Source organism: Mobula birostris, chromosome 3 (genome assembly GCF_030028105.1).
Source record: "Mobula birostris isolate sMobBir1 chromosome 3, sMobBir1.hap1, whole genome shotgun sequence".
Classification (NCBI taxonomy): Eukaryota; Metazoa; Chordata; class Chondrichthyes; order Myliobatiformes; family Myliobatidae; genus Mobula; species Mobula birostris.
Window position 1 is genome coordinate 220,020,210 of NC_092372.1, and position 18,878 is coordinate 220,039,087.

General features: G+C 45.1%; 1 protein-coding gene across 2 annotated transcripts in view; it reads right to left on the bottom strand.

The window, feature by feature from the left end:
- zbtb47b (zinc finger and BTB domain containing 47b) overlaps positions 1–10,288 on the bottom strand; it is a 289,399-nt gene extending 279,111 nt beyond the window's left edge. Inside the window, exon 1 of one of the 2 annotated variants that reach the window (XM_072254156.1) lies at positions 10,087–10,288. The gene's annotated coding sequence lies outside the window, so the exon portion shown is untranslated. Of the gene's footprint in view, positions 1–9,751; positions 9,771–10,086 lie in introns of those variants that run through there. The other variant, XM_072254161.1, reaches the window with a different exon arrangement.
- Positions 10,289–18,878: the final 8,590 nt, after the last annotated feature.

The following is an 18,878-nucleotide window of genomic DNA, read 5'->3' on the forward strand; positions in this document are numbered from 1 at the left end:
TAGTGGAAGGTATTCGAAGGGCTCAATTATACAAGTATTTGGATAGACAAGGACTGATTAGGGATAGTCATCATGGCTTTGTGCATGGTAGATCATGTCTAACCAATCTTATAGAGATTTTTGAGGAAGTTACCAGGAAGGTTGATGAAGGCAGGGCAGTGGATGTTGTCTACATGGACTTTAGTAAGGCCTTTAACAAGGTCCCTCATGGGAGGTTGGTCAAGAAGGTTCAGTCACTTGACATTCAAGATGAGGTAGTGATTTGGATTAGACATTAACTTTGTGGGAGAAGCCTGAGAGCTGTAGTACAGGGTTGCCTCTCTGACTGGAGGCCTGTGACTAGTGGTGTGCCTCAGGGTCAGTGCTGGGCCCATTGTTGTTTGTCATCCAGATCATTGATATAGATGACAATGTGATTAACTGGATCAGCAAATTTGCCGATGACACTAAGATGGGGGGTGTAGTGGACAGCGAGGAAGATTATCAGAGCTTGCAGTGGGATCTACATCAGCTGGAAAATCGCAGATGGAATTTAATGCAACAAGTGCAAGGTGTTGTACTTCAGTAGGACTAACCAGAGTAGGTCTTACAAAGTGAACGCCAGCACTGAGGAGTGTGGTATAACAAAAGGATCTGGGAATACAGGTATGTAATTTGCTGAAAGTGGCATCACGGGTAGATAGGGTTGTAAAGAAAGCTTTTGGCACATTGGCCTTCATAAATCAATGTACTGAGTACAGGAAATGGATGTTATGTTGAAGTTGTACAAGACATTGGTGAGGCCTAATTTGGAGTATTGTGTGCAGTTTTGGTCACCTACCTACAGGAAAGATACAAGGTTGAATGTATACAGAGAAAATTTACAAGGATGTTGCTAGATCTAGAGGACCTGAGTTATAAGGAAAATTGAATAGGTTACGACCTTATTCTTCAGAACAAAGACTGAGAGGAGACTTGATAGAGGTATAAAAAATTATGATAGGGTAAATGTAAGCAGGCTTTTCCCAATGATGTTGGGTGGGAGTACAAATAGAGGTCATGGGTAAAGGGTGAAAGGTGCAAGTTTAAGGGAAACACGCGGGAAAACTTCTTCACTCAGAGGGTCGTAAGAGTATGGAACAAGCTGCAGCACCAGTGGTGCGTGAGAGCTTGTTTTCAATGTTTAAGAGCAAATTGGATAGGAACATAGTTGGTAGGGGTATGGAGGGCTATGGTCCTGGTGCAGGTCGATGGGAGCAGATGGTTTAAATGGTTCGGCATGGAATAGATGGGCCAAAAGGCCTGTTTTGGTGCTGTACTTTTCTATGATTATGACTATATTTACAATGCAGAGTAGTTCAGGACTGAATATACTGCCAAGGGTAATGGTGGATATATTCAGTTGTGGTATTAGATAGAGGGATGGATAATTATCCAGAAGAATTTTCAGAACTTCATGTGATCATAAAATATCAGAGAAGATTCAGGCTATTAGGTTCTTTGAGTCTCCTTCACTGTTCAATCATGGCTGAGTTTTTAAGTTTTCAGCCCTATTCTTGCACCTTCTTCCCCTAACCTTTAAACCACCCCATTCATACTGCCTCTTACCAGTCAGGATCCAATCAAACTCTGCCTTAAATATACCCAATGACTTGACCTCCAGAGTTATCATTAGCAATGATCCTAGACTCTCCCACTGATGGTAACACCAATGACGCTAGACAGACAATCCCTGAAGAGTATTGGTAATGACTGGGGTCACCCATCTCGTAAAAACACTGCCCAGAAGGCAATGGCAAACCACTTCTGTAGATGGCTGCCCAGTCATGCAACACAGCAATAATGATGATGCCATTCGACACAGTGCTTAATGATGATTTATTGTAACTTGTAGTAATTTATTTAGGTCTCGCACTATATTGCTGCCATAAAACAAATCTCATGAGATACCTCAGTGATAATAAACCTGATTCTAACCCATTTATTCTTGGCTACCTGTACCATTCCAATCTTGTCTTCCATCTTAGTATGTTTCAGGATTCACCAAATTCAACAATTTCAGATAACAAGCCTTTTTAGCTTACGTCAGAAATTGAGTGCTCAGATTAAAGGACATTAACCTCTAGGTGGCAGTGTGGAGATACTTCCCTACCAAAGGAGGTGTAAGGCACTCATTCCCTCTGTTAGCCTGCAGGTCACCTTTGGGCAAGGTGTAGCACTTGCTTAGCCCCCGATCAGGGTCATGTGAAGCCATGGGAGCAGGTGGTGGATGGTCGTATGAGCAGCCGGTGCAGATCACAAGTGCTGGTTATGTGACCACTGACACCAGGCAGACAATCTCTGAAGAGTATTGATAATGGCTGGGGTCACCCGTCTTGTAAAGACACTGCCCAAAAGGCAACAATAACAAACCACTTCTGTAGAAAAATTTGCTAAGAACAATCATGTTCATGGAAAGACCATAATTACACACGTTATATGACACATAATGATGATGAACCTCTAACATTAAATCAATTTTAATCTCTCCATAGATAATTCATTTATTAACGTCACATGTGCTGAGATACAGCAAAAAGCTTTAGTCTGCAAACCATCCCACACAGATTATTCCAATCATGAGTACATTGAGGTTGCACAAAATGAAACACAATAAAAGAATGCAGAATACAATGTAATTAGAGAAAATGAAGTCCACTAGCTGTTTTTTTTTTAAAAAAATTTATCTAGTACAGGTTTAAACTCTATTTTCCAACACTCTTGGGACCTGGCCACAGAAAACCTACACTGAAATTACCCTTGACCATCTTCCCCAGAGTTGATCTGTTGTTTATAAATAGAGACACTCCTGGGTCATGCAGGGTTTCTGAGAACTGCTCTTACACCCAAGTTTCTGTAAATAGGAAATGCTGTCAGCCAAGACCACAAAAATTGCTCTGATATGTTAATCAGCTACAGATTAGGTCACATCTTAGTTAATTTTAAATCTTAGTTAGAATCCGTCAGACTAAATAGAGACTAGATTTATTTGTCACGTGTACATCAGGATATACAGTGAAATGCGTAGTTTTGCGTCAACAACCAATACAGTCCAAAGATGTGCTGGGGGCAGCCCACAAGTGTTGTCGTGCTTCTGGCACTAACATAGCATGCCCACAACTTACCAACACTCAACTCTTTCGAGTGTGTGAGAGGAACCCATACAGTCACAGGGGAACGTTCAAACTCCTTACAGATAGTAGCAGAAATTAAACCCCAATCGGCTATCGCCAGCACTATAAAGCATTGTGCAAACTGCTGCGGTACTGTTCTGCCTATTCTCCCATGTTCCACTCTCCTCTCCTGTTAAACTGCTTCTTCTTCAGCCCTTTACTCACTTCCCAGCTTCCTACTTCATTTTCCCTCCCCCACCCACTGATACCTCCCTTCACCTACCAGCTCTGCTCTCCTGTAACTCCCCCCCCCCCCCACCTTTTTATTCTGGCTTCTTTCCCCTTCCTTCCCAGTCCCATTGAAGGGTCTCAGCCCAAAATGTGGACTGTTTTCTTCCTCTCCATAGATGCTGCCTGACCTGCTGAGTTCCTCCAGCATTTTCTGCGTGTTGGATTTCCAGCAACCGCAGAATCTTGTGTTTCAGATTTTTCTGGCATTAAAGTACTTCCACTATGTTAGTGATATTATTTTGATCAGCTGATTGTTCACAGCAAGCTCTCACAAAACCCCAGTTCTGATGAGATAACCTATTTACCTGACACTGTTTGAGGATCAATAATGGCGGATGTGCCTGTTGTTCTTTATAAAACAGCTACGGGAATCTTTTGGGAGAGAGCACGAGCAGCATGCCCATTGTGGGGCGAGGGGCCTGTTCCTGTGCTGTAGATGATAGGTAAATCTGGAAAGCTGGAGGCAGATTCAATTGTAGGCTTAAAGGGAGGTTGGGGGGGGGGGAAAAGAGGGAGGTTTAAAGGGGAATGAAAGCGTTAACACATGAGGAGCATTTGATGGCTCCAGGCCTGTACTCACTGCAGCTTAGATGAATGGATGAATAGGGCGGGGGGGGGGGGGGAGTGGATCTCATTGAAACCTATCAGATATTGAAAGGCCAAGATAGTGTGGATGTGGAGAAGATGTTTCCTCTTGTAAGTAGGGGAGCCTAAGACCAGAAGGCACAGAATAAAGGGGATCCCTTTAGAACAGAGATGAGGAGGAATTCCTTTAGCCAGAGGGTGGTGAATCTGTGGAAATCATTACTCTGGAGGCCAAGTCATTGGGTGTATTTATAGTGGAGGTTGATAGGTTCTCGATTAGTCAAGGTGTCAAAAGTGGTGAGGAGAAGACAGGGAAAATAAATCAGCCATGATCAAAGGTGGAGCAGGTTCAACAGGCTGAAAGGCCCATCTATTCTGTCTTATGGTCCATAATCTTTCTAATTTTTTAAAATCCACATTCTTTGACTCTTAAGAATTACTAATAATGTTCTTTTAAATCTAAGATGGACTCTTGACCTCACAATCTACCTTATTATGGCTTTGAACTTTATTGCCTGCCTACATGTACCTTCTCTGTAACTGTATCGTTTTATTCTGCATTCTCTTATTGTTGTTCCATGTGCTACTTCAATGCACTGATGTGATGAAATGGTCTGTATGGATGGTGTGCAAAACAAAATCTTTTACTGTACATGTGGCAATAATAAATCAATTTAACTGTTAGGTTCTGCTCCAAAGTTAGGGAAAACTTAACTTGCTTCAAAAAATTGTTTCAAAGACTCTTGGGAAATTTTGGGAAGATTTATAAGTCAGGGCTTTTTTCTGCCCCCTTCCTTTCCGGTCCTGATGAAGGCCTAGGCCAGAAAAACAGACTTTTTATTCCCCTCCACAGATGCTGCCTGATTTGACGAGTTCCTCCAACATTTTGTGTGTTGCTTAAGATTTCCAGCATCTGCAGAATCCCTTGTACTTCCTAACCCCGAGACTGCTTGAAATTAAAACTGGAAAATTACAGATCTTTTCAAGACGAGAATTAACCCTCTCACATTCATTCACTCCAACACTGGGAGAGAGGGCTGTCAGAACAATAACCCAGTCACTAACCAGCAGCTTTGTGACCATTCTCTTCAGTCTGTGGAATCCATCGCCGCAGACACCCGTGGAAGCCGAATCATTGGGCATATTTAAAGTGAAGGCTGAGAAGCCCTTGATTATAGTAAGTGTGTCAAAGGGTACGGGAAGAAGGCAGGAGAATGGGATTGAGAGGGGTAATTAATTAACTCTGCCATGGACAGTTCCAAGCCTGGCTGTGAAAGGAGGAAGGTTAAACAAGGTGCTGGCAACCCCATCTCATAAAAACCCAGAGCTACAGAAACACCAACAGAAGCTTCAAAGCCCTCATCTCTGGGATTATATGTCATCCATGATGGAATGGCAATGCAGGCTCAATGGGCCAAATGGCCTACTTCTGCTCCAAAAATCTTACAGACATATGACCAACAGCACCACGACAGAGGAAACTCAAACAGGTTAATCAGTCATTTACTTAACTGGCTGTTTGTGGGACTTAGAGAGAAATCCAAGCAGCCTGTCTCCAAGCAATCCACAGATGTGGAAAGGCACGGCACAAACCACAATCCTTTTATTTTCTCAAGCATGCCACTTAACTTTGCCTTTCAGCCCAGTAAGAGCTGGCAAGCTAGCGCTTGTCCAGAGGCGAGAGGGAAAAAATACTGTTCTGCACACTGAGGGTTTAAGCTCTGAGACGGCAAGCTGGGAGCAGATTCAATTGCAGGCTGAAAGTGAGAGGAGAAAAGATTTAAAGGGACCCGAGGAGCATTACCCCCCACCCCAACACAATGTGTACATGGAACAAGCTGCCAATTTCATCATTGAGTTCTCTCCATCATCCAGTTCATGTCCTCTTCTACAAACATATATACACATCCTATTGTAACTTATATCTTTTTGTATGTATCAAATGTACTGCTGCCCCAAAACAACAAATTTCACAACATTTACCAGTGGTATTAAACCAGATTCATTTAGACAGGTACATCGATGGAAAAGTTTTAGAGGGATACGAGTCAAATGCAGGTAAATAAGACTAGCTCGGGTCAGCATGGGTCCACTGGGCCAAAGGGCCTGTTCCTGTGCAATATTTGAAAAAAAAAATTCATGCAAGGTTATGGACAAATTAAATAATTTGGAAGCAGACTGGGGTGTTAGAGGCAGACACATTAGGGATATACCAAAACCTCTTAGACTGGAGCATGGATTATAGGAAAATGGAGAGAAGGATTAGATTGATCTTGGAGTAGTGTAAAAGGCTGGCATAAAATTGTGGGCCGAAGGGCCTGTACTGTGCTTTAATGTCCTGTGTTCAGTCACACAGGACAGAAAATATCCTTTTATTCCACTGAGTCCATGCTAATCATAATATTAATCCCATTTTATTTTCCACATTTTCCATCAGCCACTTCCCCCCCTCCCCACCTTGCAGATTCTACCACTCATCCACGCACCACGGGTGACATGCAGTGGCCAATTGGCCCGCTAACCCTCGTGTCTATTGAGTGTAAAGACAGATCAGAGCACATGACATAGGCTAACACTGTTAGAGAGAGAATGGGGAAACTACGCACAGACGGCAAACTGAGGTCAAGGTCAAACTTCACCTCTCTTGCTCTGAACCACTTTAGACTCTACAGGCCAAATCAGCCTTCTCAATTTTGCTCTCAGTGGGATTTGTTAGTTAGCAAAAGAAAGAAAAATATGGAGAGCTATGTGGGAAGGAAGGATTAGATTGAGTAGATTAAAGAGTCAGCACACCATTGTGGGCCGAAGGGTCTGTACTATGCTGTCATGTTCTAGGAGACTGCAAACCACTGTTCCTTCTAAGCTGCACGGGTGCACTGCCACACAGTAACTGAAATGCTCCCATGCACATAGCCTTTGTTGCCACGAAGCCAGAATTTTCTTTCATATAATGTTTTATTAAATTGCCGCAGTTTTCAGGCAATGTAAAAAAAAATCCCTACTTAAGGCAGTGGTTGATCTGCACAGCTGTAAAAAAAAAACCGAGGAAACTTTAGACTGTACTGCTCTATCTTCTATATTGAAAAACGATGGGATTGAGATAAACTTTTTCAGTTTTGCATCAACGCACAGTAGAGATAGAAAGATGCTCAACACACACAAAATGCTAAAGGGATTCAATTGGTTAGATGGCATCTGTGGGGCGGGGGGAATAAACGGTCAATGGTTCAGGTCAAGGCCCTCATCGTCACTTATGAAGACCCTCCCTTTGTTTACATTGCCCCTGCAAAGAGCAGCAAGCGACTCCGACAGCACCATCACACGGAGGTCGTGCGCTGGGTTACATCTTCCGTTCAAGAGGAAACTGTTGAGGGGGACCACAGAAAGAGATCAAGGCAGAGGTAATTCCAGAATCCTGGGTCCTTGGCAGCAGAAAACATAACTGCCAAAGACAGAGCAGCTAAATTCAGAGTAAACTCCAGAGGGTCTCCGATAAAACAGAGAACATTACAGTACAATACAGGTCCCTCGACCCATGATGTTGTGCCAATCTTTAAACCTACTCCAAGATCAATCTAACCCTTCCCTCCTACATGGCCCTCCATTTTTCCATCACCCATCTGCCCATCCAAGAGTCTCTTAAATGCCCCCAATATATCTTCCTGTGCCACTACCCCTGGTAGGCCATTCCATGCACCCACCATTGTCTGTGTTAAAAACATACTCCTGACATCCCCCTCTATACTTTCCTCCAATCACCTTAAAATGATACCCCCTCATATTACCCATTTCCACCCTGGGGAAGAATCTCCAGCTGGGCACCCAATCAATGCCTCTTATCATCTTATACACCTCTATCAAGTCACCTCTCATTCTTCTTTGCTCCAAAGAGAAGTTCTAGCTCACTCAGAATGTGGGGGGGGGGGGGGGGATTTGAAAATGGAGGCTTTGCTCTCCCCTGGAAGATCTGTCGGGGCAACATTGGTCTTTCTTTGTTACAAACCTCTTCAGCTTCTTAGTGTTGGCTGATTTGCTATCAGCATGGGAGATTAGTGATTTATTTGGCCGAGTGACTGATCTCACAGTAACCCAGAGGTTCAGGTTTGAGGGTGAGCAGGAGTAGGAGAGAGGAAGAACGTTTTTTACCGAAGGTGGTAGAATATGGAATGTACTGCCCAAGATGTGGAACACATCAAACTCGCTGTTACAAGTGGAAGTGAATTCATAGAACGTATGTGAGAAGTTTGTGTGGATTATTATATAACAGAAATTCCTTTTGTTCTACGTATCCCTCCCTCAGTCTCTCTCCTCATCCCAAAGCATCAAACATCTATTCGTCTCCATAGATGCTGCCTGACCTGCTGAATTCCTCCAGCATGTTAAACATAGAACAGTACAGCACAGTACAGGCCCTTTGGCCCAATATGTTGTGCCGACCCTTAAACCCTGCCTCCCATATAACCCCCCACCTTAAATTCCTCCATACACCTATCTAGTAGTCTCTGTTGTGTGTGTTATTGAGATGCAGTGTGGAACCAGTGTGCCCAGCAGCCCCAATTTAACCCTAGCCTAATCACGGGGCAATTTCCAGTCGGTAGGTCTTTGGGCAGTGGGAGAAAACCCACATGATCAATGGGAGAACATACAAATTCCTTATGGCAGCGGTGGGAATTGAACTTGTCACTGGTTCTGTAAAGCGTTGTGCTAACCATTATGCTACCATGCTACTGTGCTGTTCTAAGTTTGCAACATCTGCAGAATTTCTTGTGTTTATGGTACCTCTCTATCCTTTTTCTGACAAAGGGTCTTAGGCTCAACATATTCTCCCTCCACAGATGCTGGCCAGGCTGGATATTTCCGATATTCTCTGCTTTAATCAAAGACCCCATCTACGTGAGACATTCTCTCTTCTCCCCTCTCCCATTTGGGTAGAAGATAAAGACCAAAAGCACTTACCACCAGGCTCAAGAATCTTCTAACCTGGTGCTACATGACTGTGGTATCATGCCTCAGTACAATAAAATAGACTCAACCTCTTAGAAACACTGCAGGAGCTCAGCAGGTAAATGAAGGCCCTCGGCCTGAAACATTAATTCCCCTCCATAGATGCTGCCTGACATCCCAAGTTTGTGTGTGTGTGTCTCTCTCTCTCTCTGTGCATATCACTGGCGGTGAAATATATTGTTCTGGCGGCAGCTGTACATCGCAATGCGTAATAAAAACTATAAATTACAGTAAAATATAAATTGAATTATATTAATGTAACAGAGTAAATAATGGGTATTGCACGTGGCATGAAACAGTTTTTCACTGTACATGCGACTATAATAAACCAATCATTTTCTGTAGCTTCCCTTTACTTCCGCTAAAAACCTGAACGGCTAAGGAACTTCCAAGTGTTACTAATTAAAGCTAGGTTACAAACGCCGCCAATCGAACCGCTCGACTGGAAACCCAGGTCAGGGCGGCCTGTGCCATTCACATCACTACGCACCACACTGTCAATTTATCAACAGGCTAATTAGGTTCAATTGCCCAAACTATCTCTCACGTCTGAGAAAGCGACGTGATGTGACACAGGGGCATTGGAAGGGGCGAGGGGTTTCAGAACCGATTTTACCGACATCCCTTTTCCCACCGAGACATCGTTATTTTAGGGAGGACTTTGAATTCTAAAGTGGCGCACCTCATGTGTGTGTTAGGAGCAAGAGGTTTTTACCCGACGTTTAAACGCTTTAACCAACCTGACCTCTTGAGGGCCCGAGGGGAGAGTACACCGATAAAGAGAAACCAAGTCATCTGCTGTGAAGTATGTCGCAATAACTCTATACTATATTAAGCTAAGAGGCGCTGGAGGGAGACATAACAGGCGCCGCTAACCTTCATAACTAAATGCCATGTATATTTATAACATCTTTCTTTTAAACAAGCGAGTTCGTGAACTATTCCTCCGGGTATAACTGCAGTTATTTGGCAGTAACTATCTTTTTTGCTATGTTTTTGAAGTGTTAACCAATCGATCAACTTCAACTTTTGCGGAGAGAAAGAGGCTTGGGGAGGGACGCTTATTAAAACTTACCAAATATGGATATAGGTGTGGAGTTAAAGCGAGCTGTTCCGAACTGCCGGGCGCTTTCTACCCGTGACAAAGTCACCAGTGATATCGTCGACTTGTGGAGTGAAAGTAACGTGAAAATATAAAAAAAAAGTTTCGTTTAGGTTCTTTTCCCAAGTAGCAAAGCTTTTTACGTTTGGAACTTAAACCGTAACACTTCCGCATTGCTAGTTGAAGAGTCCACGAGAGGCGGGACCTCACTCTTAAAGGGAGATGCCAATTCCTAAGTAGGCGGTGTTTTATGTTGTAATTGCTCTTTAGAGACAACGGGCCGCCAGCGTCCTATTCTGACGTGGATTTCACTAATATAAAAAAAACTAACGGCAATTAATAGTCACCTCGATTTATCAGTGTACACGTGAAAATGGTCAGCTGACCCCCTATCCTGGACAAGGGTAGTCCAATTTCCACGTCAGTCAGTTAGACCCTCACTTTTACAGAGTCGCGTTTTTTTTTTTGTCCAGATGAAGGGACCCGAAACGTTGACCGTCCACTTCCCTCCACAGACTCCACCGAGTCCCTCCAGCAGAGGAGTGTGGTAGAACAGGGGGATCTGGGAAAACAGGTCCATAGTTCCTTGAAAGTGGCATCACATGCAGATAGGGTCAAAAAGAGAACTTTTGGCGCACCCAGCCTTCATAAATTAGGAAGTTGAGTACAGGAGTTGGGATGTTATGCTGAAATTGTAGAGACAAGAGAGCATCTGCAGATGCTGGAAATCCAAGTGACACGCACAAAATGCTGGAGGAACTTAGCAGACCAGGCATCATCTATGGGAAAAAAAAGTACAGTTGACGTTTCAGGCCAAAACCCTTCAGCAGTACTGGAGAAAAAAAAGATGAGTAGATTTAAAAGGTGGGGAGTGGGGGTGAGAGAAACACAAGGTGCTAGGTGAAACCGGGAGGGGGAGGGATGAAGTAAATAGCTGGGAAGTAGAATGGTGAAAGAGATACAGGGCTGGAGAAGGGGGAGTCTGATAGGTGGGGATAGAAGGCCATGGAGGAAAGAAAAGGGGGGAGGAGAATCAGAGAGAGGTGATGGGCAGGTAAGGAGATAAGGTGAGAGAAGGAAAAAGGGGATGGGGACTGGCGAAGGAGAGGACTTTACCAGAAGTTCGAGAAATTGATGTTCATGCCATCAGGTTGGAGGCGACCCAGACGAAATATAAGGTGTTCTTCCTCCAACCTGAGTGTGGCCTCAACACGATAGCAGAGGAGGCCATGGATAGACATATCAGAATGGGAATGGGAAGTGGAATTAAAATGGGTGGCTACGGGAGATCCTGCTTGTTCTGGCGGATGGAGCGTAGATAATCGGCGAAACGGTCTCCCAATCTATGTCAGGTCTCACTGATATACAGGAGGTCACACCGGGAGCACTGGGCACAGTATCAAAATTGTATAACATTTTGGTAAAGCTAAATTTGGAGTATTATGTATAGTTCTAGTCACTTATCTAAAGAAGATATTGGTAAGATTGAAGAGTGAAGAGAAAAATTACAGGGATGTTAGCAGGACTTGAAGACCAGAGTTATTGGTTGAATAGAGATTAGGACTCCTGACTTCACAAATCATGAAGACTCAAGAGGGGCTCACCTCTGACCCCTGGTCAGATCAGCCCTCAATCTCCTGCAGTTTGCCTACTTGCAGCACATTGGAGTCAACAATGTGGTCATCTACATGCTGCGCCTAATCCCAATTGGATAAGCAGGAGGCAGCACGGTGAGGATCATATTTTTTGATTTCTCGAGTGCCTTCAATACAACACCCATTGCCGGGGGAAAAGCTCCATTCAATGCAGGCTGGCACATCCATGGTATCCTGGCTAATGGACTATCTGTCTGGCAGATCACAGTTTGTGCAGCTTCAGAGCTGTGTGTCAGACATGGCTATAAGCAGCACTGGGGCCCCACAGGGTTGGCTCCCTTTCTGTCTACCCTGTATACCTCAGACTTTAGATACAACAATCTGCAGAAATTCTCTGATGACTCAGCAATAGTTGGGTGTATAAAGGGAGGACTGGAGGATGAATACAGGGCTCTGGTGTGGGACTTTGTCAAATGGTGCAAGCTGAATCATCTGCAGCCCCACATCAGTAAGACAAAGGAGATGGTGATGGACTTTAGGAAGACTAAGCCTGCACTGCTCCCTCTTACTATTGATGGTGTGGACGTGGTGAGGACCTACAGTGGATACACCTGGAAGACAGACTTGAGTGGAGCACCAACACAGAGGCTGTGTACAAGATGGCCAGAGTCACTCCTACTTCCTGAGGAGACTGAGGTCCCTTGGAGTATGCAGGCCTTTCCATCACATGCTCTACCACTCTGTTGTTGCCAATACAATATTTTATGTAGTGGTGTGCTGGGGCAGTGGCATCAACACGGGTGATGCCAACAGGCTCAATAAACTGATTAGAAAGTTTGACTCTGTTATAGGAGTCAAACTGGAAACACTGGAGGCTGTGGTAGAACAAAAACCCTACAGAAAATCCTGGCACATCTGGACAATGTTCCTCATCCCCTGCATGCCACCTTGGCTGAATAGAGGAGCACATTCAATAATAGACTAACACAACTGCAATGCTCGAAAGAGCAGTATGTAAAGTCATTCCTATCCTCCGCCATTGGGCTCTATAATGAGTCAACCTATAGCCGGGTCAGTAATGACACCCTCCTGTTAGACTGTTTGAGATCATTAAAGACAGCATGTTGGCATGAATCAAAGAATTGAGTACAGGAGATGGGATGTTATGTTGAATTTGTATAAGATGTTGGTAAGGCCTAATTTGGAGTATTGTGTGAATTTTGATCACCTACCCACAGGAAAGATGTGAATAAAGTAGTACAGAGAAAATTTACAAGGATATTGCCATGACTGGAGGACCTGAGTTTTATGGAAAGACTGAATAGATTACAAGATTATTCCTTGGAACGTAGAAAATTGAGGAGAGAGTTATTCAAAATTGTGAGAGGTATAGCTAGGGTAAATGCAAGCAGGCTTATTCCACTGAGGTTGGGTGGGACTATAATTAGAGATCATGGGTTAAGCAGGAAAAGTTTAAGGGGAACATGAGGTGAAACTTCTTCACTCAGAGGGTGGTGAGAGTATACAAGTGGTGCTTGCAAGCTCAATTTTAACGTTTAAGAGAAGTTTGGAAAGGTTCATGGATGGTTAGGATATGGAGGGCTATGGTCCAGATGCAAGTTGATGGAACTAGGCAATTTAAATGGTTCGGCTCAGACTAGATGGGCCAAAGGGTCTGTTTCTGAGCTGTAGTTTTCTATATATAACCCTAGAGTGTAGGAGAATGAGGGGAAATCTTATAGAGGTATACAAAATTATGAGGGGTATGGTAGGGGAAATGTAAAAAGACTTTTTCCACTGAGGTTGAGTGAGACTAGAACTATAGGTTAAGGGTGAAATGTGAACTATTTAAGGGGAGCATGAGGGGACCTTCTTCACTCAAAGGGTGGCGAGAGTGTGGAATGAGCTGCAGCGGAAGTGATGGATTTGGGTTCAACTGCTACATTGAAGAGAAGTTTGGATAAGGACATGGATGTGAGGGGTATGGAGGGTTAAGGTCCAGGTACATAGTCATATTTTATTGATCCCGAGGGAAATTGGTTTTTGTTAGTTGCACCATAAATAATTAAATAGTAATAAAACCATAAATAATTAAATAGTAATATGTAAATTATGCCAGGAAATAAGTCCAGGACCAGCCTATTGGCTCAGGGTGTCATGTGCTAGGCAGATTAATAGTTCAGCACAGACTAGATGGCCTGTTTCTGCACTGTAGTACTCTAAGACTCTAAAGGATTATCATCAAGTGGAGAAGTTAATGACATGGAAGTTTGCCCAGAAACACTTCACAATGCTTATAACTAAAGAATTAGCAAAAAGCTACATCACAGAGGCCATTTGGCCCAACCTGCCAACCAACTCCACTTTATCCTCACCCCATAACCCTGGAAATCCTTTCCTGTTAAGAACCAACCAGTGGCAATTGAATCTGCCTCCACTACAAGTTCAAATTCAAGTTTATTGTCATGGGCACAGGGTATAAATGCCACGAGAAAGTTTTTTTTGCTGCCACAGCACAGTACATTACAAAATGACAAATTATATCAATTGAAATTAATATAAATTATACACAAGTTACAGGATGAAACAAAAATAAGCATGAGGACCCTGAACAAACCTGCCTGTCCATGTAGACCCATTGTTTCAACTTGTTCCTGCCCTATTTAACTTGTATCTGCATACAACTCAGTTTTACCCCCAGTTCAGTCCCTTCCTACCTACATCCGTGACACTTCACACGCTCTTGATCTTTTCAATAATTTCAACTTCCCTGGCCCTGAGCATCTTATTTTCACCATGGCTGTCCAGTCCCTATACACCTCCATCTCTCAGTAGTAAGGTCTCAAAGCTCCCAGTTTCTTTCTGAACACCAGACCCTACAAGTACCTCTCCACCACTACTGTCCTCCGTCTGACAGAACTTGTCCTCACTCTAAATAATTTCTCCTTTGGCTCCTCCCACTTCCTTCAAACAAAAGGTGTAGCCATGGACACTTGCATGGGTCCCAGCTATGCCTGCCTTTTTGCTGGCTACGTAGAACAGTCTATGTTCCAAGCCTACACTGGTATCACTCCCCAACTTTTCCTACACTACATTGGTGCTGCTTCTTGCACCCATGTGGAACTTGTAGACTTCATCAACGTTGCCTCCAATTTCCACCCTGCTCTCAAGTTTACCTGGTCCATTTCCAACACCTCCCTCCCCTTTCTCGATCTCTGGAGACAGCTCATCTACTGATGTCTATTGTAAACCGACTGATTCTCACAGCTACCTGGACTATACCTCTTCCCACCCAGTTACTTGTAAAAATGCTACCCCCTTCTCTCAATTACTCCATTTCTGCCACATCTGCTCTCAGGATGAGGCTTTTCATTCCAGAACGAAGGAGGTCCTTCTTCAATAAAAGGGGCTTCCCTTCCTCCACCATCAACGCTGCCCTCAACCCTATCTTTTCCATTTTGCACACATCTGCCCTCACCCCACCAGGGATAGGGTTCCACTTGTCCTCACCTACCACCCCACTAGCCTCCGCATCCAGCACATAATTCTCTATAACTTCTATCATCTCCAACTGGATCCTATCACCAAGCACATCTTTCCCTCCCCCGTCTTGTGCTTTCTTCAGGGATTGCTCCCTATGCAACTCCCCTGTCCATTCGTACCTCCCCCACTACCATTCAAGGCCCCAAAAAGTCCTTCCAGTCACTTCACCTGTGAACAACAGGAATTCTGCAGATGCTGGAAATTCAAGCAACACACATCAAAGTTGCTGGTGAACGCAGCAGGCCAGGCAGCATCTGTAGGAAGAGGTGCAGTCGACGTTTCAGGCCGAGACCCTTCGTCAGAACTAACTGAAGGAAGAGTGAGTAAGAGATTTGAAAGTTGGAGGGGGAGATCCAAAATGATAGGAGAAGACAGGAGGGGGAGGGATAGAGCCAAGAGCTGGACAGGTGATAGGCAAAAGGGGATACGAGAGGATCATGGGACAGGAGGTCTGGGAAGAAAGACAAGGGGGGGGGAACCCAGAGGATGGGCAAGAGGTATATTCAGAGGGACAGAGGGAGAAAAAGGAGAGTGAGAGAAAGAATGTGTGCATAAAAATAAGTAACCGATGGGGTACGAAGGGGAGGTGGGGCCTTAGCGGAAGTTAGAGAAGTCGATGTTCATGCCATCGGGTTGGAGGCTACCCAGACGGAATATAAGGTGTTGTTGCTCCAACCTGAGTGTGGCTTCATCTTTACAGTAGAGGAGGCCGTGGATAGACATGTCAGAATGGGAATGGAATGTGGAATTAAAATGTGTGGCCACTGGGAGATCCTGCTTTCTCTGGTGGACAGAGCGTAGATGTTCAGCAAAGCGGTCTCACAGTCTGCGTCGGGTCTCGCCAATACATAAAAGGCCACATCGGGAGCACCGGACGCAGTATATCACCCCAGTCGACTCACAGGTGAAGTGTTGCCTCACCTGGAAGGACTGTTTGGGGCCCTGAATGGTGGTAAGGGAGGAAGTGTAAGGGCATGTGTAGCACTTGTTCCGCTTACACGGGTAAGTGCCAGGAGGGAGATCAGTGGGGAGGGATGGGGGGGACGAATGGACAAGGGAGTTGCGTAGGGAGCGATCCCTGCGGAATGCAGGGGGGGGGGGAGAAAAAGATGTGCTTAGTGGTGGGATCCCGTTGGAGGTGGCGGAAGTTACGGAGAATAATATGTTGGACCCGGAGGCTGGTGGGGTGGTAGGTGAGGACCAGGGGAACCCTATTCCTAGTGGGGTGGCGGGAGGATGGAGTGAGAGCAGATGTACGTGAAATGGGGGAGATGCGTTTAAGAGCAGAGTTGACAGTGGAGGAAAGGAAGCCCCTTTCTTTAAAAAAGGAAGACATCTCCCTCGTCCTAGAATGAAAAGCCTCATCCTGAGAGCAGATGCGGCGGAGACAGAGGAATTGCGAGAAGGGGATGACGTTTTTGCAAGAGACAGGGTGAGAAGAGGAATAGTCCAGATAGCTGTGAGAGTCAGTAGGCTTATAGTAGACATCAGTGGATAAGCTGTCTCCAGAGACAGAGACAGAAAGGTCTAGAAAGGGGAGGGAGGTGTCAGAAATGGACCAAGTAAACTTGAGGGCAGGGTGAAAGTTGGAGGCAAAGTTAATAAAGTCAACAAGTTCTGCATACGTGCAGGAAGCAGCGCCAATGCAGTCGTCGATGTAGTGAAGGAAAAGTGGGGGACAGATACCAGAATAGGCACGGAACATAGATTGTTCCACAAACCCAACAAAAAGGCAGGCATAGCTAGGACCCATATGGGTGCCCATAGCTACACCTTTAGTGTGGAGGAAGTGGGGGGAGCCAAAGGAGAAATTATTAAGAGTAAGGACTAATTCCGCTAGACGGAGCAGAGTGGTGGTAGAGGGGAACTGATTAGGTCTGGAATCCAAAAAAACCTATGAGTCTGCTTGGGGTCATATACTGTATCCGGTGCTCCCAGTGTGCCCTCCTGTATACCGATGAGACCTGACGTAAATTTGAGGACTGCTTCGCCGAGCACCTATACTCTGTGTTCGCCAGAATAAGCGGGATCTCCCAGTAGCCACCCATTTGAATTCCACTTCCCATTCCCATATGTCAGTCCATGGCCTCCTCTACTGTCACATGGGGCAACACCTTATATTCCGTCTGGGTAGCCTCCAACTTGATGGCATGAACATAAATTTCTTGAACTTCTGTTAATGTGCCCCCTTTCCCTCTCTCACCTTATCTCCTTACCTGCTCATCACCTCTCTCTGGTGCTCCTCTCCCTTTTCTTTCCTCCATGGCCTTCTATCCTCTCCTATCAGATTCCCCCTTCTCCAGCCCTGTATCTCTTTCACCAATCAACTTCCCAAATCTTTACTTCACCCCATCCCGGTTTCACCTATCACCTCGTGCTTCTTCGTCCCTTCTCTCCACCTTCTAAATTCTGACTCGTCATCTTTTTTGTCTCCAGTCCTGATGAAGGGCCTTGGCTGAAACATCGCCTACACTCTTTTTCAGGTGCTGCCTGGCCTGCTGAGATCCTCCAGCGTTTTGAGAGTGTTGCCTGGATTCCCAGCATCTGCAGATTTTCTCTTGTTTGTGATAATCATATTAGCGCATGTTGAAGAAAATATAATCTGAGGTAGAATTAGGTTTTGACAGATCGTTCAAGACGATAGGAAGGTGTTACTGGACCTTGAGCAGTTGGTCCAACGGTGGTATCGAGCAGAAGACTAACCCCAGATGGTGTGGGGTCTTAATTAAGAATGAGGGCGGGGAGACCTTTTTGAAACGTAGCTTACAGTATATTGGACGTAGAGAGGATAGAAACATAGAAAATAGGTGCAGGAGTAGGCCATTCGGCCCTTCGAGCCTGCACCACCATTTATTATGATCATGGCTGATCATCCAACTCAGAACCCTGCACCAGCCTTCCCTCCATACCCCCTGATCCCTTTAGCCACAAGGGCCATATCTAACTCCCTCTTAAATATAGCCAATGAACTGGCCTCAACTGTTTCCTGTGGCAGAGAATTCCACAGATTCACCACTCTCTGTGTGAAGAAGTTTTTCCTAATCTCGGTCCTAAAAGGCTTCCCCTGTATCCTTAAACTGTGACCCCTCGTTCTGGACTTCCCCAACATCGGGAACAATCTTCCTGCAGGATGTTTCCGATTGTCTAGGACTACAGAATCGAGGGACATCTCTTTAGAACAGAAATGAGTACTTTCTTTAGCCAGTGGGTGGTGATTCTGTGGAATTCATTGCCACAATGGATGTATTTATAGCGGAGGTTGCTGGACTCTTGATTAGTAAGGGAGTCAAAGGTTACGGGGAGAATTGTGTTGAGAGGGAGAATGAAGCAGACTCGATGGGCAGATGGGCCTAGTTCTGCTCTTACACTTAAGGTCTTGTTCGCCATCCTGAGACACCGCTTCCTGTGGATGCCCTCGATAGTGGGGAACAATCCGTACCCACGATGAATTTGACGGAGTTCACCGCTCCGCGCAATCTCCCTCAGAAGCGCAGCGATGGCGAGAATGTGGCGAGTGCGCATGCGGCCGATCGATGGCGCTGGCGCGACGGATCGATTGGGCCCCCTGGGCGCGGCCGAGCGCGTGCGCTTGCTGTCGTTCGGGCGGGCTGGCTTCGTGTCTCCCGG